This window comes from Mixophyes fleayi, chromosome 11, assembly GCF_038048845.1.
Source record: "Mixophyes fleayi isolate aMixFle1 chromosome 11, aMixFle1.hap1, whole genome shotgun sequence".
NCBI classification, from domain to species: domain Eukaryota; kingdom Metazoa; phylum Chordata; class Amphibia; order Anura; family Limnodynastidae; genus Mixophyes; species Mixophyes fleayi.
The window spans coordinates 58487782-58512303 of NC_134412.1; the positions used below are offsets into that span (position 1 = coordinate 58487782).

The following is a 24522-nucleotide window of genomic DNA, read 5'->3' on the forward strand; positions in this document are numbered from 1 at the left end:
TACATAATACCCTTTTTAAATTTTTTGACCTGAAGAAATCCTCTCTAGTTAAAATGAAGATCATTGCATCCTTAATCCTACCTGACTGACACTGACTAAATTAATCTTAATTCCAAGGTAATGTAGCGGCTTCTGCTGGTACCTAGATAAACTGTTAGATATGAGAGAGGTCTTCACCTATAGCAAGCCAACTTTACCGTATAGAGTGATGTCCTCACAGGTACGGATGCCCCCAGGACTTAAATGCAGCTTAGTAAATGTTTTTCTTAGGCAAAAAGAAGTGAAGATGTATAGAGACCGGGAGTACAGTACGCCAGGTGGTATACAGCAGGCAAACCAGAAACAATGCAAATGGTCGAGGGCAGACAGCGAGCAGGGATAACCGTAGACAAGCCAAAAGATTGGGGTGGTCAGAGAGCAGGGATGGTCCAGAAACAAGACAAGGGTCAACATGGGCAGCGAACAGGGAAAGTCCAGGAACAAGCAGAAGGTCAGGAAACATGTAATCAATCAGCAAGACAGTCAGAAAAACTGCAAGTAAATGAGGAGCAGGCATAAAGCTATAACCAGCAGAGAGGTGAGACCCTATTTGTTATTTAAAGTAATGTCTCTCAATAAGGAGACTCCCAGAAACAAGCCACCCCCCTGCAGTGTTAGACTTGGCCACATGATTGCAAAAACCAATAGTGAACAGCCTCTAGACTGCCTATCAACCAACCGGGACTGAATAAACTATGGAAGTGAAATTCACTGTAGGAAGTGGCAAGGAGCCATCCTTAGCAACCAGCCGGGATGGAAGGGCAACAGAGTGAGCTGTCACAAGTAGCGATTAGGCCCACAACAGAAAGAAATTATACAACCTATACCACATCCTATTCTGTAATTGCATTTGACTCCTCATCGCGTTTTTTAGTTCAGCACTTCCTATTTTTCCCTTTTATCCACCAACTGTGCCCCTTTAAGCACTATGGATCCCAATTTTGCCTCCATCCAGACTGTCAGTACATACAGCATTAATATTGTCAAATCTCTGCTATGTTCTTTCCAGTCCTACACCACTGAACACTATTCAAAAAATTTGCAGACTTGGCTTGGTCGAAAACCTTAAATTTCCAATTCCTCCCATGACTATGCAGTATTGGGGTTTTCCATCCTCATCTTGTCCCTAGACTTCAGGATTGAATGACTGCACTGGATCCAGAGCACCTGCGATAAGTAACGGCTGTATTTACTATTACTTCGCTTGAGCATATTATTCTACTTATTGCGAATAAATCTTTGTGCGTTGGAAAGACAAATCGAGGTTCGACAATCGTTATTGGTTAGCGACAATACGCACATAACACCTAAGAGGAAGAAAGAAGAGACAAATGGGTAAAAAACAGAAAGGGATAAAAGATGCATCAAGAGGCAGGAGGTAGCACACTTTTAATAGAGATGCTGATTTAATTCTCAGCTCTATTATTATTATTATTATTATTATTATTTATTTGTTAGGCGCCACAAGATTTCCGCAGCGCCGTACACAGTACAAACAGTAGACTATACAGGGTGAAACAGTACAGAACAAGAAACAAAAATACCAATACTTCAGAAACTCCAGGCAGGCTGCTGCAATAAGCATGCAGCAGAAGAACAGGTGAGGAGACAGGAGGGAAGAGGGCCCTGCTCATGTGAGCTTACATCCTAAGGGAGGGTTGACAGACCAGGCACAAGAGGAGCTGGTTGAGGCAATGGGAGAGAGGGGTAAATGAGCGGAGGAAATAGGGGTTAAGTGGATGGGTGGTAGGGTGGCTCTACATATATATATATATATATATATATATATATATATATATATATATATATATAATGTCAACCTCTTTAAAATAAATACAGCTCAGTTCTCAGTCATAATGCTTTACTCACTTATAGAAATAATGGATACTGAATGTTCTTGATTTCTGTAATATGGATTTTACCACACGAGACATGTATATGACTCTGTAGTTGAAACATTATATAATATGTGCTGTAAAGAGGAAGAGGTGCAGAATGGTGGCTTAGTGGTTAGCACTTCTGCCTCACAGCATTGGGGTCATGAGATCAATTCCTGACCATGACCTTATCTGTGTTTGTATGTTCTCCCCGTGTTTGCGTGGGTTTCCTCCGGGTGCTCTAGTTTCCTCCCACACTCAAAAAACAGACTAGTAGGTTAATTTGCTGCTATCAAATTGATCCTAGTCTCTTTCTCTCTCTCTGTCTGTGTGTGTCTATATTAGGGAATTTACACTGTAAGCTCCAATGGGGCAGGGACTGATGTGAGTTCTCTGTACAGCGCTGCGAAATTAGTGGCGCTATATGAATAACTGATGATGATGTGATGAACAGCTACTTGCACTGTAGATAGTCAGCTCTTAAAGTCAGTACTTGATTCAGTTACATAACTCAGATAACTAATGAGATACAGTATTTTTCTGGGAGTGGGTTCCTGACTTGCAGTTGTAATGAGATTTTTCAGCATTCTCTTTGATATTTTATCATTTAGCAAAAATTCTAATTCCCATATGGGATGATTGATACAATATATGCGGCGGAGCAAAGGGAATATATTCAGATCAATGGCAGTACTGTGATTTACTGAGGGGCAGCAATAAATCACAGAAACAAGTAAGAAAATATGAATGGTGCGGCTAGTAATGTGGGTAAACAGTTCTGCATGTGAATATGAGCACCCTGCTAACAGTTACTGTGTCTGGTAATGATGCTACTGTCTTGTGGAGAGTCACATTTAAAAATCAGAGTCACAATAGTCACATGACATTTATCGCAGTCATGTAAAGGAATTTGTCATTTATGACTGTCAAAAAAAAACAGGAGAGAAGTATATGATAGTGATTGATGCTATAATGTATCATTTGTTTATGAGAGTCACCTCAAAGGGAGAATCTTTTGCGAGAGTCACCTCGGAAAAAAAAATCATTTTAGGTGGAGTCACATGCTCAGAAGCAACATCAGAAACACAGATCAAACAACATCAAATCCGCAACAGGAACATTAGAGTCAGTTCAAAGAATTTCATGCAAGACAAATTTATGATGTACACCCCAACAGTATATGTTGTGGCTTCCTAAATTATGCAAGGAAGAAAATCTAGAGGGAAATGAGTCAAAAAGAGGGTCGCATAAAAGGGAGTTAGATCAAATGTTTGTGAAAGTAAGCTGGAAAGGGCAACATTAAAGGGATCTGATCAGCACCCAGCACTCTCCTGATGTAGTTTGGCAGATCTACAGAAGCAGACGTCTTACCTAGTCAGTGATGCAGATCAAAGGAAAGAGAATCAAGAAAGAGATATTTACATCTGAGTAAGAGTCACGTTGCAAAGGCATAAGATAGAGAGTCACGCTGGAGATAGAGAGTCACATCAATAGTGTTGTTTCAAGAGGAATCACACTAGATGGAGGTATGAAAGGAATAGACAAGTGTACTGATAATTACATGTACAGTTTTTTATTTAGAGAGTGTGTTAGTTTTAAACAGCACTTCTTAAATGTATTACAATGCCTATGGGAAAGAGATGCAGTGACACATTGGGCCTCAGTCATTACGGAAAGTAAGGCAAAAAAAGGAGTAAATGTTCTCTGGGACAAACCATGTTACAATGCAAGTGGTGCAAATTAGTTTATTATATTGCACATAACTTAAATACTGGTTGTTTTTTCATGGAGCAGACAAATACTTGATAGCTTTATTTTTACACTGAAATGTAAAGTTGATCTAGGACATGTCCTACCCCAACTATAAATCTCTCCCCACATTTTAAATGTACCTCCCCCTCCAATGCAGTATGGTTTTGCGTAGGTGCAAAGTTACTCCTTTTTTATGCTTTGATCTCCTTAATGACTCAGGTCTGTCATGTATAAAACAGAAAAATTGTCAAAGCAGTGTAAACGTCTCTTTTCTTTTGTATGGTCATTCACCTCTTCTGGAGCATTTGCACTTGTTTGTATCCAAAAACACATGGATCAACGAATCAAGAGAGGTGCAGAATTTTTTAACCTTCTAATAAGAGGAACTAGATGTGAAGTAGCCTCAGAAAACAACTGCATGCTGTTCCCAGTTGAAAATACAAGATTTTGTTTTGTAGGACAAAAATTGAAATGAAGTATAAATGGCAGAGATTGAGCATTTGGGGAAGAAATTCCAGATTTAGTGAAATTCTTTTTACACTTGCGCCATAATGTTTTACACATCCTCTGAGGTGCTGAAGATTTTGCATTGGTCATTAATTTCAGTGGGGCAACTTTTGCACCAATTAGGTGCTTTGTTTTTGAAGGAAATACATTTAAAGATGCAAAACATCAATGTAGTAAAAATATCTTACCAATAGCTTACCAATAGTCCACGCCCACAGTGCCGCATAGGTGTGCATCACCAGGGGGTAAATGTATGAAGCTCCGGGTTCTTCAACACCCGCGAGTTCGGCGTCTTCAGCGCTTAAATTTAATGCGGCGCTGCCTTGTAAAGGGAAACTTCCCTTGTTTTTACTGTATGTGCAGAGCCCCCACACTGAACCTTAACCACTGACATAAAGGACCAGCAGCCATCAGCTTCTAACCTGTGAGGCCACCAGCTGCTGCTCTGCAATTCCTGTGATGGCCTGGGATGTGTCTGTCACAGCCCAACTCTACACTCCCTGTCTGAGAAACAGAAGATGACTCTCTCCCCCAACCTCCCAAGGGGGATCGGTCACTTATATATCTGCAGAGCTTCCTCTGGACCAAAGAATCTGAGAGCAATTAGATATCTGGAGCTGTAAGGAACTGTTGGAGAGAGCCCAGGGAGCCTGAAAGATGCAAAATGCCTGAAGCTGTGAGAGCGCTGTGAAATTACAGAGCCCAGGAGAATCAAGAGTCAGACAGGGCCTTGGATTCCAGAGCAGTACATTCTATATTAAACTAATTGTTATTGAAACCAGAACTGCCCTACAAGTTGTGCAGGAGGAATAAGGATGACTATTTAATTTCTACAACAAAAGTAATGTACTGAAGGAGTTAATAAAAGAGTGCACCTATGGAGAAATCTTCTGGTGGAAATGATTCCAACAATTGTGGTGTGTCTGGAATTTTATGTCTGTGTCATTGGCAGTTAGATTAGTGCTTGAAGTGGACCAGTAAATGGTGGTATGCCATACCGTCTCGTCTCCCACTGCTCTGATTGACACCTCTGTGTGCCTTATGCTGGGTGTATCCCCTCTTCCCCCTCCCCTTCTGTATAACTATGCCACCTTCTGTTAGTTGATGCAATCCCTACTCCTATGCCAATCCGATCAGAGGCATCTGTCAGCCTCCAGCTCTCTGCCCTGCCGCTCCCATGGTGTCCATTGGGATTACCTCCCCCTCCACACATGCGATACTTCCTTGGATCCTCCCCCACAATGCTATTTGCCTGATTTGACCACCTCCTGATGCGAGTGGTGAGCACACAGCAGTTGCTCCTGTGTCATTGTATAGCGTCCTGTGATAGCATGCCCTATACTGCAAAGTAATGGGGTTTTTTTGGATCGTCAGCGGCAGAGATGCCCAGCCGTACTGGTATTCCAGCTGTGTAGGTGCGTGCAGGCAGGCAGAAGACCACAAGTTGCTGCCGTAAAGCCCTGCATTCCCTTAACTCATAACCTGTCACATATCTGTCCACCAAGCACATCCCTCTGGTACTACCCTGTGCACCGCCATGGGGCCCCGGGTTGTCAGGTTGCTAAGTAACAAAAGATGTTCTGGAGGCCAATATTATTCGTATCTTTGGCTATAGTCATTATCTGTATGCTATGCAAATACATCAACCACTGTGTCTAACACATCCCACATGAAGGGTAAACTATGAACTAGAAAATCCATCCACCTGCAGTGCTGCTTTATGTGCCCCAGCTCTGCTGCACATCCCCCTTCTTCTATATCCTGTACGGTCATCTTCTTCTCCCTCCTATCCTACCTTACCTTCCCCCATCCCTTTATCACCCCTTTATTCTACCCTCCTACAGCTTGGACCATTTAGCCTCCATCTCTTCTGCTATCCACCTGGACCACAGAGCCTAATGTCACATCTGCCACTATTATCTCTCATTACCCCCTAGCTCTAGAATGTAAGCTCTTGCGGTCAGAGTCCTTTACCCTATGTCTCATATCTGTCCACACCATCTTACTTGTAGTCCCATTTGTGTTTCTGTATGTTATGAGATTATTTCTGTTAATTTTAGCCAAACATTTATTATTCTGCCTAAATGTACCTATGTTATTAACTTTGCTTTTTTGTGTATGTTTTATGTGTATGATTATGTCAGGTGCTACAGAATCTGTGGTGCTATTCAAATGAACAGTGGTTTATTTGTATAAATCTCCACTTCGACCACTGAGCTAGACTGTTTTCAAACTTGCATGTGCCAGGGCAACTTTTAACCATTTGAACCCTCAGGCATAAGAGACACTGAGCAAGCATGAAGAAACCTGGATCAAGATATAGGTGCAAGTGCAATAGATGCCAACATCACACTCTGGTGAGAAAGGAACTACATTAAAAAGTACAAATACAGACAGTTCCAATAACCTTTCTCTTCCAATTTTAAGAGAACAGTGAAAAGTGACATCACAAAAGGACATTTGCATTGCAGATGCCTAGCGCTGCATGTACCGTGCTATTTGATCTAATACATAACTTTGTATTGAGCCTTAAAGGGTTACACTAATATCCAGTAGAAAATTTAGGAAGATATTAGGATATTTTTATTTTTGGCTCTGCCTTCTGCCATTTCAGGTTAATTCTCTAGTAATAAGGATCTGATGAAAAAGTAGACTAAATTCATATTTTGAACTTTGCATTTATGGCTACGTAAAAAATATTGTAATATAGAATATACGTGTCTGCATTCTGTTTACTGTGTGTAGTTTTTTATGTTCTCCCCATGTTTGTATCTGTATGGGTTGGTGTGTGTAGTGGATAATGTAAACACCACTAGTCCATGGTTTCACGTTAGTGATTAAAGATTCTCTGTAAAGTGCAGTGTAATATACTGTCACTGTATAAAGGATAATAATAATAATATGCCAATGCACAGATCAAAATAACAAGTCTAATAAGGCAGTGGCATGCTGAAATGGATACATGCCTATAATAAATTATGCCGAAAAGCGGTTTGTTGCTGCTATGTTTCAAGTCTACCTGGGCCCTCTTTCAAGCAGAACAAAGTGGCTATTTGTTCTGCTTGAAAAAGGACCTAGGTCGACCTGAAATGTTGTAGCTATTGAAATAAATAGCTGTTCAGCATAATTTTTTGGACATTTATTCATTTCAGCATGCAGCAACTTTATCTGATTTACTTAACAGATATAAACTAGTATGGCAATCCTACAACTACAAGTTGGGATGGTCCATCTTCTCCTGATGCAAAGTTGTTATAAATTGTGGACTAAATAGAAGGGACAATTGGCACTAATAAGCAGTAGTGGTTAAGAGTGAGATCACTCTTGGCATGGTGAGAACTGGCAAAGCCAAGAGATACACTTATGCTTCCTAGGAAGATTGGAGGCTCCAGGTCTAGCATTACTATACTATTCAGAAACCTCATCCTTTTCTCAGTGCGCCCCCCAAGAGCAGCACCATACTGATATCGGCAATATTACTAACAATTTATTTTCCTTACAAAAACAACAAAAAAACAACAGGTTCTTGAATGCCCTTCACTACACTTGGCCTGGCTTTTAACAATGTGTACCAAAGCAATGTTGCCAAACCTGTAGTCCAATGGATTGGCATAAATAGATTTATATGCAGCTGTGTTAGTTTCAGTGTCTGATGCTGCAGCTGAATCAGCCACATTATCTTTGGCGGTGTCTCCAAGCTTGGGGCTATTATGGGATGATAGGCACTGTTTGCCAGGCTGCAAGAATCAATGACACAATGTTTTTCTCTAGAGCCCAATTAGTACCTTTGCCAGGAAAAAGTCTACCATCAAAGGTTGTATCTGGAATTATCTACACAAAAAACAAATTATTTTTAATGCATACTATACCAGGTCTGCCAACCATAAATCCTACCCCTTTCTTCATCACCTTCTCTGATTACATTATTTACTAAATAAATCCTCGACATTGTACTAAGTTCTATCTCATTTTAGAGTTTTGGCTTGCACCTTTTGGTGTCTCCCAACTGGAAGATATTTTTTGCATGTCATTTTAGTCCATCAGATAATCACACCCATCAGATAATAAGACTTCTAGAACCGCTTCACTGGGTCTTCACCTATAGCAGCCCCCCTTTTTGTAGAACATTTTATGTTTGCAAATACTCAATTGCCACCAGGACTTAACTCATAGAAGTACGGCTTAATAACTTGAGTAATTTTAAGGCAGTGGGCAGGACACCGTAGGAGACGAGCAGGCACAGTATAGTAACAGTCATAAGTTAGTAGCACTGGGTTATCAATAATCAACAGTAAGGTCAGTCAGGCAAAGGTCACAGACTGGCAGCAGTCCAAACAGGCAGAGGTTAAGGGCAGGAAACCGACCATCAAAGGTAGAATCTAAAAAACGGGCTAGGCAGCAGACAAGGCAAGTCCATTAATCAATCCAGGTCACAATAGAGAATCACAATAGTAAGCACTGAGTTCAGCACACTGGGTCAGACTAAACTATCAGAGGGACAGGAAGTGGGGAAAAGATCTTAATAAAGAGTGAGTAGTCTATAAGAGAAGCCTACAGATCAGCCCCTTTAATTACTACAAAAATCATGAACAGGAGTATTCTGCCTGTCTGCAGGGATAATCCGCTAATATACACCAGCTGCTTAGTAAACGGCAGACACCGGAAGAATAGTAATAGTATATCAGGGATAATGGATGCCATTGCTAGACAACCGATCAAGAGCAAGACTGGCCATGTATATATACACATGTATCGCCACTGAAAGGCAGTCAAAATATATGTATCTTCTAGATTCATGTCCATACTTAAAATGTGCAATAAACATTAAATAATTTCGAAAAAAGAAGGTGGTAAAGAGTATAAGTATATGCGCAGCAGACATAAATCTTATGCATAGTGGACACCTCTTGAAGTCCCTGTTTTCCCAAGCAACCAATGAATCTGGGAGGCTGCAAAGAACCATAACATTTTTGCTTTGGTTAGTTGTAGTTTGTAGAGGGATGTTACAGTATGTTATTTGATCTCCCTCTTTAAAAGCAATCAGCCAAGCAAGAAATAGCCAAAGAGCTGGCTACTTTGATTGAAGGACCCCATGTTGTCGGCAGCCATCCTGGGTTGGGGTGTAATATGGATGCGGTAATGTGCTCGGTTGTTGGGTTCCACCCACTTCCTATTAACTGCAATCTCTGTGGGATTAACAGGCAGTACAACACAGTAAGAGAAAGTAGAAAGAGAGGGCTTAAAAGATTAAATTTATTATATTTTTAGTGTCAGAATATAAAGTGGGTACAGCTTTGTTTGAAAAATAATATGGACTCAGTACCTGCCATCATGGTTTGCAAAAGCCATATGTTCTGAAATTACAAAGAATTTAAATGGTATAATTTCTAAATATATAATTTTTGCTTAGCATGCTTTTAGGGAGAGTGCTCTAGGGTGTGCACTGCTGTACTTTTCCCCTCTGTCCATTATTTCAAGCTTTGATAGTTGACGGCCATGCCAGCAGCTGGCTTGCAATTTTCCTGTTAAAACAAACATTAAGTGGCAATGACTAAAAACTACAGTTTGCACTTCATAATTGTTATCAGTCACAGCTTTGATGCCGCAATGGCAACAATGCTAGGTATACAATTAAAATTAGTTTTAAAAGTGCCATCTTTTTTGTCAGGTCTTGCTAGTCTCTCTCAAAAAGGAGTATAATGCTATCCATATGTTGGATAAAAGCCAAGGTTCCAAGCTTTTTTACCTGGTGACCTCAAATGACATTTTTGTGCACATACTGTGCACTTGACCATTGCCATATTTTTCATGCCACTCTGATTTTCGTCTTGAAAAGGTGTTATGATGAAACCTCATATTTATTGACTCTAGGGATTATTTTAGCCACAACATGGTCATAGTCAATGAGCGCCTATTTATTTATTTTTATATGTTAGCACGTTTTATAGGGAAGGGCCCCTATATAATAGAACTACTCTTGCAACCCAAGAAGGAGCACAGTCCAAAAATTTTGTATAAATGGCTTGAAAAGGTGACTGGTCTTTTTTAAGAAAGTATGGCTTTATATCTTTGAATTGGGAAGTTTTCTGATGATTTTTTTGCAATATTGTAGTTTATAAAGAACTAGCCGCCATAGCATTGTATGATCCTTATTACAAAGAACTAAAGACCAAATAGGGTTTGAGGTTACCATAAGTTAAAACCTGGACAGATTAGATGGGTTAACTGGCTCTTATTTGTCGTCAAATTCTGTTTCTATGTCATCAGAGTCTGCAAATGTTGATTGATTTGCATGTAAATAACAGACAAGTACTTGCCACAGTTTATTATTTTTTTTATTCTGAAACCATTGGATAAGGATACATCAGCACTACATTATATTATTGCATTACCACAGGTTCTTTACTTGTTTAGTCTACTTAGTTATGTGAGGTTTTCTGAGCATATTTGCTACTTTTTTGCTTGTGTCACACTAAGGCTTATCACTTGGTGGTACATTCTTATTCTCACCTGACTACCTATGAGCCTGTACAATAATAAATGTTTATACTTGTCATTACTCTCAGGATAACTATCTCATTTCAGAACTACTGGTCTCATGATCCTCATCCTCAAACTCTTGTGAATAGTCACTGGTACTTAGTTATAATTTCTGATATACTTTGTATTCACCACTGCTATGACCCAACATATCATTCTCAGGTAAGGAAAGGTGTGACTAAATAAATAATCAAAAATAAAGTTCTGCCCCACTTTTATAAAATGGATTATAGTGATTCAGTGTTTCATGATTTTCTGAACTTCAATCATGGAATAGGCAGTTCATAGTATCATGTATTTGACTCATATATACAATGAACAGCAACTGGATGGGTGGGAAGTGAACCAGAAAAGAACTGTGTGACAAAGAACATTGGAGTGAAGTTTGTGCAGGAGAGAAGGAGATCAATGTTGTTGAAAGAAGTATAACGGTTCAGGAGAATGAGTATGGAGAAGTGACCTTTAAACTTTGCTATAATCATATTGTTTATCACTTTTGTGAGTGCAGTCTCAGTGGAATGTTGTGAGATAGAAGCCCAATTGCAGAGACTTAGCGAGGAAGTCAGAGGATAGAAAGCAAGAGTGATGGTTAGATCACTCATGTAGTTTAGTGGCAAAAGAAAGGAGATAAATTGGGTGGTAGTTGGATAGAGAGGCTGAGCAAAAAAAATGTTTCTTTAGGATTGGTGAGATGTGCACTTGTTTACCAAAGGATGGGAATCTATCAGTGGAGAGACATAGGCTGAAGAAGTTGACTAGATAAGGACATGCAGTGTGTGTGGGGGTGTGGGGGGGGGCACAGAATTTGTGCCAGAATAGGATGAATCTATGAAGTCACCATGCTGTCATACAAATCGGTTGCCAGATCAGTGCAGGACAGGGTCATTATAGGAGAGAGTAATAGTTTTAGTGCAAATGAGAAATGAAATGGGTCAAGAACATTTAGATAAAGCTGTGTGTTTGGATTTAGGTGTAGAGGGAAGAATGAAGTAAGATGAAACTGAAGGAAATAAGGTTTTGGGAGTAGGAAGGCCATGTTGGAGAAACCAGAGATCTAACAGAAGGAGAAGACATAGAAAAGGTAGTGTCCATCTCAGTGAGTGGGAGATGAAGTCCTCTGGGAGAGACCAAAGGAGAAAGTAAGGTAAGTAAATGTTGTGGGAGCAGAAACAGTGGAGATGACAACTTGAATGTGGAAATTACCTAATTTGAGAGTAGGCAGGTTAAATGATAGGTAAGTGAGCCAGGCAACAAAGATGTCAAGGTATTAGGGAACTGGACCTGGGGAATAATAAATTACAAAAGTGGAGAAGAGAGAATTGGTGGATAGTATACACTCCTAAGGTGAAGAAGATGAGGGAGGGTTCAGGAGCACAACTCTAAGTGCAGTGTGGAGAAAATAGGATGACTACTTCACCACCTTGCCTATCTCTGATACTAGGAGTGTGGCTGAGGGAAAGTCCACTATGAGAGATAGTTACAGTTAATATAGTATCAGTGAAGGTAAGTCAGGTTTCAGTAGTGGCAAAGAGGTTAATGGATTTTGAAATGAATAGATTATGGATTGATGTGAGATTGTTACAAACATACCTTGTAAGACAGAGTGCACAGATAAAGGGACTGAAGGCAGTGGCGCACGCAGGGGGGGTTTCTAAATCTCTAGAAACCCCCCCCTGCGCTAACTAAGTGGCCACTGTCCTATACAGCAGCCGCGGCGCTGTCAAAGAAGCGTCCGCGGCGGTGCTGTAGTGTATACAGCACCGCCGCGAACGCTCCTTAGACAGCGCCGCGGCTGCTGTATAGGACAGAGTTGACGAAACGGAGCTGCTGCGCATGCTCATGCGCAGCAGCTCTCTCTCGGGTTGTTTTTTTTTTGGGGGTTTTTTGGGTCCGACAATCCTCCGTGCGCCCCTGGAAGGGTGGTGGAGAGATGTGGATAAGGTTGAAAAGATTGAAAGTACAAGGTGGACAGGAAGTTTTGGAGGTGTAAAGAGGAGTATGAGCACATTTCAAGGGGAGCTGGAGGTTCAGGACTTTGAAGTTCCTTTGCTCTTTTACCCGGATGATCATGCACATCTCAAGCCAAAAATCAGCAAATGGTTGATTAAAGCATCTGCATGAAGGCACTTGCCAAAAGAGGGCAATGGGCATAGACCTATGTTGACACATGGTGATCGAACAATGCAAATGCAAAAAAATGAAGCCTTGCTGAATCATATTGGATCAAGCTCAGTTTTTCAATGATCTGCTTTTAAATTTGACAAACTAATTTGCAGGTACAATTAATTTGCCCGTTTCAGGAATATGTTACAAAAATAGAAAATGTGCAATTTACATCTTGTCCTTAAGTAATACTAATTTACATAAATACAAGTTCCCCTTTTACTTTGCTTCTTTCTCATGCTCTGTTTTTTCATAGCTTCAGTATCCTGGCCAAATGCAGCTAACATGAAATATAAGTCTACACTTTAAAGAGTCTGGATTAAGGCAAGTTTTTGAATATGAGACGTTAGTGCAGTTTAAATCTATATGGAACAGTGGTGATAGTCTGATGGGATCTTCTGAGAATGGATAAAAGCAACACATTTACCACATCAACTCTTTCCTTCTCAAAAAATACAACTCCTGCTGGCAGGGATGGTCCTCTAACTCCTGTCATACCCTTACAGTCTCCCTGCTGTTTACAGAGCTCGTTACTTTCTACCATGTGATAAAGCAGACCACATTTATGCAGGGTTTCCATGGAAACGGGGAATTTCAGAAGTTTTTCCCTGTCATTTTGAAACATTATTGCTGTTGAAGTCCAACATCTGTTATATCCGAATGTTGAATTTCATGATATTGTTTATTTTGGATTATTTTTAGAATTTCTTTCTTCTTAAGAATGTACAAATCAGGTTACTAAATCTAAGAGCAGACATAGAAAACAACAGAAACTAGCTTGCAAAAAAGAAAAAAAGAAGAAGCTAATCCTGGCTGTACGTATAGTAGTGCTTCATTTATAAGGTCAATTCCTACTAAACACCAATGATAAGACATGGTAATTCAAAACAGCATATTGTCTGCATGTTACCTAAATACCCCAGATCATCCGGATAACTGTCCCACAAAAATATTGTTATATCTGAATGAGTTGAAAGTTGGCCATGAAGACAAATAAACCCTGTTGCGGAAAAAAAAAGATGCCTAATGGCAACATTTGCATCTAACATGCGCTATATAAAATGGCATTCCATAGCTGGTCAATTTGAACGAAAAGTACATTGTCGGAGGCAAAAGATGTCAAGAAATCTAATACTGTCTCTGGAAAATGAAACATTCGACAACTAGTTATTATTCTTCATACAAATATATCTATAAGCATCAAGTATACATATAGCTTAAGCAGTATGAAAATAAAAAGATTACATATGGCATTAATTTGTGGTTATTCAATAGGAAAACAAAAACAAAATCAGATTTAGCATTGTCAAATCTACTTGTCATTGTGCTGGTTGCTCCCAGGAAGGTACCACTTGAATCGGGAGGGAAACAAAATAAGACTCTTAAAACACCAGCAGAGTAATGAAAATCCAACTTTGCTTGTACAGAGATTGGTAGGAGTGAGGGCCTTATAAAGGCTGCATGCAGGGGAGGTCTGTTAGTCCTAATTGACTAGACATTTAGCTAAGTTTAAAATAATGTGTAGTAGTCAGTGTGGCTTGTGTTGGTGCATTGCCACCTGTAACTAGTATTGTGGCAGATCCTCACACTTTGCTAGTCATCTTTTGGTATGTAATCTTTAAGTATCATTACAGTAAAAAAAGGGCTGTCCTTTCATAACCACATATTGTCTGTATATTGAGATGCACACTTCTTAAGATATGCTAAACCTAAAAACTAGGGAATAATTGCTTCCAGAACAATGTTGTGGCAATCATCATAATCAACTCTTATTCTTGCACTTGGTTTAGTCAGGTTCAAAAGTTACATAAAATGCATATGGTTAATGTCTTTTCCTTCACACACCTTACCAACCTTCATATGCTATAAGTGTAACTTAAACTAAACCAAATAAAAACACTGACATGTATAAGCTTTTGGGCCAAAGGTCGAGGTTTTATTAATAACAAATTAAATGAAATTCCGAATGTTGGTGGCAAGAGCAAAATTCAGTCAGCTAACAACCAATCATTTAACCAAATATGCAATGCCAAGATGGCATTAAAACTAACCAAGGAATAATCCCTTAGCATTGGCTGGTGCTAAAACAGGCGTCAGTGTGACTGCTCCCTCCTGGACTCAACATTGACAGCCATGCAAAGCACGCCAAGGGATCCTCCATGCAGAAGGCTCAAGAGTAAACTTTTCAAAAAAAGCGCATGACACTGAGCATCCCATGGGGAGGCAGCGATCGATTGAAAAACTATCCTCTAATTTAAAACCCATGAATCTGAAAGATTCCGGGTGAAGAGGAAGGAGTCTGAACGCAGATTCTATATCTAATTGGCTAATTAAGCCCCTTGACCGAATGCCCTGACCATTGGCAAAGCCTCTTCAAAGGACTAGCAATTCACTGAGCTATGGCTCGCGTCTATGGCGTCATTAACAGAAAACCCGGGAGGATGGGACACATGCTGTATTGAACAATATTTGCCCGCAGCCTTCTTGGGGACAACCACTTCTGGGGAAATTATGAAACTGGGAATCGGAGGAGGAGTTAACAGCCCAATCATGCAGCCCAAACTAACTTCTTTCATAACCTTCTAATTCAGAACCCCTGGAAACAGGAATGCTGACTTCAGATTCCGCCCCGCAGATGACCTAATCTCCCCTACTACTGGAAGTTGAAAACCGTAACAAAAACCTTAGACAAGGAAATTAGCATGCAAAACATCTGGGAAAAAACTAAGCCAAGTACTTAAAACATCTAAATTAATTGGGAATTGTGCTTTAATTAGCACTTCCCGATGCTCAACGACTCCTTCCAACACCTGCCGAATTTCTGGTACATTCTCTGGCAGAGTGGTTACCGCGGCATTTGGAACAGCCGTGCCTGTACCGACAAAACTCGCCTCTTCCGCATGAGGCGTTGTTGTACGCAAAACATCTATTTTAGCTGGTTTAGGGAGTACTGTGCCTCCCCGAACCCGGAAACCTAGACCCTACCACCGCTTGGACGGCGTCTTCGGATGGAAGCATCAGCGCCATCCATGTCTCCACATCTTTGCAGGCAAAAGGAATTAAATGCATTTTGTGGACCTTAGTCCGGAAACTCTCTTCATACCTTCAAACTTTTCCGCCCACGTTAATCAACAGATGGTTAAGGTGAAAATACCTCCATATGTCTGCTCGAGAGTCCAGCCTGGTTTTCAGGTAAATGACAGCAAAAATACAAAACTCCCTCAACCAATTAGGTAAAGTCCTATATGCCTCTTCATCCATACCACCCCTACTAAAGGCGCAAGCAGGTCTTTCTTGGCTTTTGACATGAGGCAGAACAAATCTACATAGTATCTTTTATCTATTCTGTCTCTTGCGCCGCCACGCACCAAGCTTGGTGTGTCACAGCGAATCGTGGGACCTTTTTAAAGTCATAGGGGGTTAATATTAGCAGGCGCCACTTTAGTTGGTCTTTTAAAAATTTCAACAGCTTGTTCAAACCCTGCCCTTCATCCTCTGAGTCCTCACTAGTGCTAGAAAGCGGGGGGCTACGTGTATGTGAAACATGTGTCGTAACGGATTGAAACTCACCACTCTGCGCGGACATCCCAGTCAATTCTAATGGCTTAGTTGATAACTCTCTTCCTGGCACTGATGCATTATTTGCTTCTGGTTCGGATTCTGAACTCTCAGTTGCTAAAGATATATCTTGCCCTGCTGCGCCCACGCCATCACCGGATGCACTGAAACAGACAACATGTTAGCCACATCCCCAATGACAGAAGGGTAATCCTTATCTAATACATTGCTAGTCGGTAAACGCGGCCCCTCAGGGAGCCATGCAGAGTTAACTGAGAAACCTGGGCCAGGGGAGTGGCCAAAGTTCTGGTCAGGCATAGGATGGCGGAGTAACAGATTTTGATCTGGTAAGGAATGTGAACCGGACGTGACATGGAGACAGACAGGAGCTGCGACCCATCCGAGAGGCGCGCTGGGGGAGCTTCCGACCTCTTTGGCCTTGGCATCCTTCCAAGCAAACTGAGAGGCAATAAGGAGGGGAATGAGGAGAGAAACGGCAAAAGGAGGAAGGGGAGAAGGGGAAAAATATACAAGAAGGGGAGATAAGGGGAAGGGGAGTCAGAGGTGAGAGAGAAAGAGGACAGTAAAAGACATAGGAATTATAAGAGGAAGGAAGCCAAGCAGATAACAAAGACAGCAGAAGAAAATATATGCTTTAAACAAATAAAAAGGGATACTAGATGACAAATCTTATTTTATTCTTCCAGGGAGCTCCTTCATCCGAGAAAGTGCAGGAAGAAAAGACCCAGCATTACATGGGAAGCAATATAAAGAGGCTATGCCACTCCCCATGGATCCTGTTGACTGGATATCAGCAAAACTTTAACCCTGAATGGGTAAGTGTTTGAAACTCCTAAACTAATGCTTTTAAGTGCCTTTCAGCTTAATGGCTTAACTTAACATCATCATCATCACCATTTATTTATATAGCGCCACTAATTCTGTAGTGCTGTACAGAGAACTCACACACATCAGTCCCTGCCCCATTTGGGCTTACAATCTAAATTCTTTAACACACACACGCACACAGACAGACAGAGACACAGACTAGGGTCAATTATTTAGCAGCCAATTAACCTACTAGCCAAATTAACCTACTTCTCAGTTAACGTGTTTAAAAATCCATGTTACTCAAATTAAGACACAACTCAAAGGGGAGTGCTTACCTTTATCTGTATGTCCTCTCTGTACTGCACTTGCACATGAGAAACCATGATTATCCTCTCCAAGTGTGAGGAGATATAAATGCAAGATATGTGCAACGCTTAAGGCTGATATAAGTTGCATTCCTGCATAGTGCATTCATTTTGTACAAAGATGTATATTTACGTTGTGCACGCGCACTTGTGTGCCACTGTAACTGAGGCCCATAGTGTGCTAGGCAAGGTTGGTCATGCAGGTCAGGAACATAGAGTCCAGAGCCAATAGATGTTCCAACTAGGACAGTCCGGAGTTAAAACAGTGAGCCCTCTGCTGGAGACATGGGAGAAAGGTAATACAGCTAATAACTGTTACCATCTGGCAGCAGCACAGAAGTACAGATTATTTACTCAGAAGCTTTATTATGATGTGTGCAAATATTTGTTTTTATTTGTAGTTAGCTTTTGGTCATAAAAGCTGTAATTGAGTTTCATAGTATGACACTGCCTCTGTATTACCTTGTTTGTTTCCTATCAACATGTTATGCAGTAGTTCACCACTGCATCATAGATGAAAGAAAACAAACAAGCTATCTTACAAAAATATAGTGTGCATTCACTGCTCCATAGCATTCCAGTCGAAGGCTCTTTCAACTGACAATTCTCTGGTACCTTCAATGTTGTTGACTCTTTCATATCTTTCTAAGTCTAAAAATCTTTAACTCTAGGACACAAAGAACTAATTATGGCTAGTAACTGGGGGACAGAGTCAATAATTTCATCATACAAGCTGTTGCTTATACTGCAATGAAGAAAAACCCCTAAACTTGGATCTTTTTCTATTTATAAGTGATTCAGATGTTGTTTTCATCTTCCTACAAAGCAAAAATTTAAACCAAAGTCACAAACTAGTTTGTTGTGCATGAAGTCACTATAATTCAATGACTCTCAAACTTTGCTGAATCATGTTGCTTATTGATATCACTTATGAATAGGGTTAAGTTTAAAGATAAGCATAGTTGTGGAGGTATTTTGTGCAAATTAAATTTTATTGTCAAACAAGACGTTCCACAAAGGTGCAAAGTTCCAGTGATATTATATTCATGCTCCACTTGTGCTACGCCGTTCCACAGTATGGCCATTCTAGTGTGGTGTGGTTGGAGCAGAGACGAAACTAGCAAGCTGAGGGCCCCAATGCAGAGAGGCAAGGGGGAGGTAACTTGGGCCCGAGCCCCTGCATCTGTCATGCAGTGGGCCCCATTATCTCCATTGGCACCTGCCACATCAATGGTAGTTCCAGGACCACTGAGAGGGGGTACTAATCACCATGACACGGACCTGCCAGGGGGCCCATCCCGGGCCCTTACTGCCAACCGTTTTTGTTTTATTATTTATTTATTTTAATCTAAAAATGTTTTATATTTTTTCTTTTACTATCATTTTTTGCTGGGGGGATGGTTCTGCCCCCCTTCGTTGGTGGGGGGAGAGCAGGCTCTATTTGAAGCAACAAAAAACAATACACATACTCAAGTGATCATGGCACTGGCGTCCCTCTTCCTTCCTGTCTGCTCCGTTTGCACTGAATGTTGGCAGTGGCGCAGAGAGGACCCAGACAGAAGACAGAAGACAAAAGATGAAATGAAAGAAGCCAATACAAAGATAAGTAAAGGAACAGAGGCAATAGGAGGAAAACAAAGGCACAGAGTGATGAAGAAGTGGGGGGAGAAAGAAAGGCACCGATTGATGAAGGGGGGGGGGTGAGCAGCATGGCACAGTGATGGAGAAGGAGGTGAGCATCATGGCACAGTGATGAAGGAGAGGGAGGGCAGAATGGCACAGTGATGAAGGAGAGGGGGGAGCAGCATGGCACAGTGATGGAGAAGAGGGTGAGCATCATGGAACAGTGATGAAGGAGAGGGGGAGCAGCATGGCACAGTGATGAAGGAAAGGCGGAGAGCAGCATGGCACAGTGATGGAGACGGGGTAAGCAGCATGGCACAGTGTAATAAAGGGGAGGGGGCGCAGCATGACACAGTGTAATAAAGGGGAGGGGGCGCAGCATGGCACAGTGTGATGAAGGGGTGGGCAGCATGGCACAGTGTGATGAAGGGATGGGCAGCATGGCACAGAGTGATGGGGGGCAGGTTGCAGCATGGAGGGCGCAGTTTGAACATAAGGGGGCACAGCATGATTGTGATGAAGGGGCACAGGGTGATGCTGAAGGGGCAAAGTGTGATCATAAGGAGGCACAGCGTGGTGATGATTAAGGGCATAGTAATGTGTGTGTGATGGCACAGGGGGCTTGTGGCAATGTAGTGTGTGTGAGGTAGGTGGTGTTTAATTAATGGGTGCTATTTTGATTGTGGGGTGATGGTGGGGCAATTTCATAGTGGGGACTATTAATTTAAGATGGGGTGGCTTGGGGGCTATTAAATGTGGGGGTGAGTTTGGGGAGAATGAGATCTCTTTATTAAATGTGACTATGAATTATTTAATGGCAGGGATGGTTGCGGGAAATAGGTATATTTATGAAATGTAAATACTATTTCTTTATTGCTGGGGCTATTTGCTGGGAGGGAAATAGGGGGTAGGCCGGCCACCCCTTGGATGCAATATACACATTTTCACCGGCGACCGCATGTGATGACAAGGGATGCGGCCGCGTCAGCACACAGACGGCCGCATCACATGACAGGCGATGCGGCCGCCTGTGCGCCCCCCGGACTGACATCTCCCAGCCCGCGCCTGTTCCTAATAGCATTATGTAAATGTATTTAGTCACAGAGGCTAGCATTTAAAACACATTTCGCTTCAAAATAAAAAATCTCTTCATCAGATACAATTCAATAGTACTTTGGTTAAGATATATAGGAAAATATCCACTAATCACAATCTTTGACGGTTATTTAGTGATAATAACATCACTATGTACTTCATCATACACTGCAATGTAGCCCTTTTTAACTAAGCAGTATTATGAATTTACCTCTATCAGGCTAGTGTCACATATGAATTACTGCTTATAAAAACGCATATTCTGTAACAACATACAAACGTTATTCATAACTATTCCAATGTCCAATAAGTGGAGCATATTTTCACCTTCTAGAAACAGCTTACTCTGTTAGACATAAAAAAAATGCATAACTTGGAGACGTATTAGCCTCCATACTATTCCCGTGTTTCTGAAGTTAAAAATAGTTTTGGAGCCTAAAGTATTATTAATCTAAAACAAAGTTCAACATCAGTATCAAAAAGTTAACAAATCTGGGTGGCCAATTTTCATGTATTAAGACCTGTTCAACACACTGAATTCCCTCCTTATATGGCAGTGTACAAGCTCTGTACATCTATACCACACAGCAATTCATTACCATTAACTTGTCCAATATTTTCCAATTCTAGCAACAAATCCTGAGTGTGTTTAAGATATAGTGATAGTACAAATTATATCCTATAAATTCTAATCTAAAAATGTAGCTAGTGGTTTGAGGAGTAGATAATTGACCCGGCACAATCAGCTGGCCAGACCTGGAGGATTATACAAACATACATGTACTTTGGGCAAGGTTCTCTAACTGTCTCCCCTTCCCAAATTGCTATGCTGGTTTACAAGGTCTCCCTCTCTCTCACTCTCTTTAATTCCTATGATGTCTTTACTCTGCTGATCTCACTTATAACACAACTGTCAGCTAGACCAACCTCTCTCCTGAAACTTAAGTAATACACATATCTCACATGTCCAATTTCCATCTCCTTTGTCCCTTCCTTTTCAACAGAGAGCTCTCCAAACTGCTCGGTGAGATGTCTACATGTAGAGTGCTATCTAAATCTATAAAAACCCTTCCCTTTTAACTTTTTTTTTTTTGCAGCAAATAGTGTTATGTCTGTATGAGCAACAGTGTTAAAATATCCATTAATAAACAACTCAATAGTAATATACTGTAATATGACCAAATGTAGCAATATACCCAGCTGTAATATGTAATAAAAACAGCAGCAGTTATGCAGTCAGCAGCAGTAATATTCTTAGCAATACACACCCCCTTTCAACACTGATTATGTCACTGACTGGGAAACGAGGTATTAATATCGCCTCAACCTGTCTGCACCTCGTTTCCTACAAAACTATACTATAAAAACAAATACTTTCTCTAGCCCTCTGATTCCCCATATTTCTCAGTAATATTTAGACTATATTCTATTTTGAAAGTAGCTAAAATGTCTGCCAGCATGTATTGTTATCTTGCAGACTAGTGTCAGCAGCTGCGGCGGCCGCGTCACTGCTACATCCCTCTCTGCCCTGCTGGTGGCGTCCTGGCCATCGCCATGACTTCTGGTTGCCTAGGCAACAACCGGGACGCTTCAGGCTCCCTGCCGCAGCACCCGGCCAGCTGTCAAACAGCCGCGCGCGCAGGGCCATGTAGGCTCAGCCAATTATGGCTGATTAGTGTTAGGAATGCTGCTGGACACTCTGCTTTCTCATTGGCTCAGTGCCATCAGTGCCAGTAATTTATTATGCAAGTGCTGGGAGCACTTACAGGGTTTTGCCCTGATTGGTCATCTGTAGTATTTAAGTATTTAAGGCAGTGAGGGCTGAGCCTCACTGCCAGTTATAGCATCCTGTCTCAGTACTGCTGCCTGCTCCTGTGCTATTTTGGTGTTGAACCTTGGATTGATTTCTCTGTGTATGACCTCTGCCTGTTCCTGGACTCTGAACTATTGCCTATGACCCTAACCCTGATGACTTCACCGGTGCTCTGTCCAATCCGAAGATCTCTGGCTTGTCTCTCCTCCGTGTATTACCTCCTGTACCTGTGCACTGCCGTGTGAACATAAATTTGTACTACACTGAGTGTAAGTCCTGGGGTCATCCGGAGACCTGTGAGCATAACTAGTCTCTACAGAAAAGGCGGCTGCTATAGGTGAAGACCTCTTCTGCATAGTTCTACAAGTTTATGCCGCACTGGTTGCCATAACATTATAACCGGCCAGTGAAGATTGGAGGTAATTCTGTCATGGATGACAGCGAGCCGAATATTTCTGCAGCCCAGGTCCTGGCAAATCAGATCCAGACCTTGTCACAAGTTGTTCAGAACTTATCTCACCGCTTGTCAGCACAAGAAGAGTCCTCCAGAAACCCACAGCTTCAATAGGCCACCTCTGGCGTCTTTTCAGAACCGAAACTGAACCTGTCCGATCAATTTTCTGGAAGCAGAGCCGCCTTTCACAAAGTTAAGGAGAGCTGCAAGTTATACTTTCGTCCACGCTCCTCTGGCTCTGAACAGCAGCGAGTCGGTATTGTAATCTCTTTACTCCAGGGCGATCCCCAGTCCTGGGCCTTCACCCTTCCACCAGCGAGTCCCTCCTTACAAACCGTGGATGCCTTTTTCCAGGCCTTGGGTCTGCTATATGATGACCCCAACAGAGTGGCCTCAGCTGAGTCCCTTCTCCGGGAATTAAGGCAAGAACGCCGCTCTGCTGAAGAGTATTGTGCAGAATTCTGGCGGTGGTCAACTGATAGTGAGTGGAACCATCTGGAGCTGAGGAGTCAGTTCCGCTTAGGCCTTACAGAACAAACCAAGGACTCCTTTGTCCAGTATTCTGCACCCACCTCACTTGAAAGTTTAATGCAACTTGTAATCAATATTGATCGCCGAATCAAAGAAAGAAAAGCTGAGAGGGAGTCATCTATATCTCCTTCCTCACTGCCAAAGTCTGGTTCTAACTTTCCGGACACCCCTGAACCCATGCAGTTGGGTGCTTACCGTCTGCCTCCTGAGGAACGTTCCAGACAGCGCTCTCTGGGACTCTGTTTGCATTGTCGCCAATCGAGCCACCTAGTTTGTTCCTGTCCTATCAAGTTGGCAAACGCCTAAACCTAAGCACTGGTGGAGAAGTACGCTTAGGTTTTCAAGTAATCTCTTCAGAAAACTTTTTGTTAGTCCCTGCACGCCTAGTCTTCAGAGATTGTTCTACAAACTCTTGGTATTCCTGAAGACAAACTTGGTACAAGCATTACCGCCTGCGGCTTGGATGGTAATACCTTGGTTGGGGCCGAATACTCGCTAAGAATCCATTGGTTCAGTTATCTGTAAGAGCTCTCCATATGGTGGAGCTCTCATTCTTCCTGATCACCTGTCCCTCTGCTCCATTGATTCTGGGGTATCCTTGGCTACAAAGTCAAAATCCCATTATTGATTGGAAAAAGGGGGAGATCATCCATTGGAGTCCAGAGTGCTCTTCCACATGCTTGACCCTACCTCTTATGATTCTACAGCCCAATCCAGAATTGTTACCTGCACCTTACCAGGACTTCAGTGATGTCTTTTGTAAAAAGAAGGCTGACTCTCTCCCACCTCCTCTTGACTATGACTGTGCTATTAACATTGTGCCCGGTTCGAAATTGCCCAAAGAGCGTATGTATTCATTATCTGTCGCAGAGACCCAAGCTATGGAACAGTACGTGGAGGAAAATCTGAAAAAAAGGATTTATCTGCCCCTCCAAATCTCCAGTAGGAGCTGGATGTTTCTTTGTGGCAAAAAAGATGGCAGTCTGAGACCCTGCATAGGCTACAGCGGCCTGAATAAGATCACGGTCAAAAACAAATATTCTTTGCTGTTAATTTATGTTCTATTTGACCAACTCAAATCTGCCACCATTTTCTACAAAATTTACCTCTGAAGTGCCTATAACCTCATACGCATCAGAAGGGGTGATGAGTGGAAGACGGATGAGTATCTGGTGATGCCGTTCGGGTTGTGCAAAGACCCGGAAGTCTTTTAAGATCTCATCAATGACGTCTTACGTGAGTTCCTGGGAAGAACTGTGGTGGTTTATTTGGACGACATTTTAATTTACTCCCAATCCTTGTCTCGGCACCGCCAACAAGTTCAGGAGGTTCTGGAGAAGCTGTGCCAACACCACCTCTATGCAAAATTGGAAA

At 41.7% G+C, this 24522-nt stretch overlaps 1 long non-coding RNA gene across 2 annotated transcripts in view; it reads left to right on the forward strand.

The window, feature by feature from the left end:
* The window catches only part of LOC142107304 (uncharacterized), an 85218-nt gene that overhangs the window by 58047 nt on the left and 2649 nt on the right, over window positions 1–24522 (forward strand). Inside the window, exons 1-3 of one of the 2 annotated variants that reach the window (XR_012679935.1) lie at window positions 11602–11859; window positions 13135–13206; window positions 17148–17272. This is a non-coding gene — a long non-coding RNA (uncharacterized LOC142107304). Of the gene's footprint in view, window positions 1–11601; window positions 11860–13134; window positions 13207–17143; window positions 17273–24522 lie in introns of those variants that run through there. The other variant, XR_012679934.1, reaches the window with a different exon arrangement.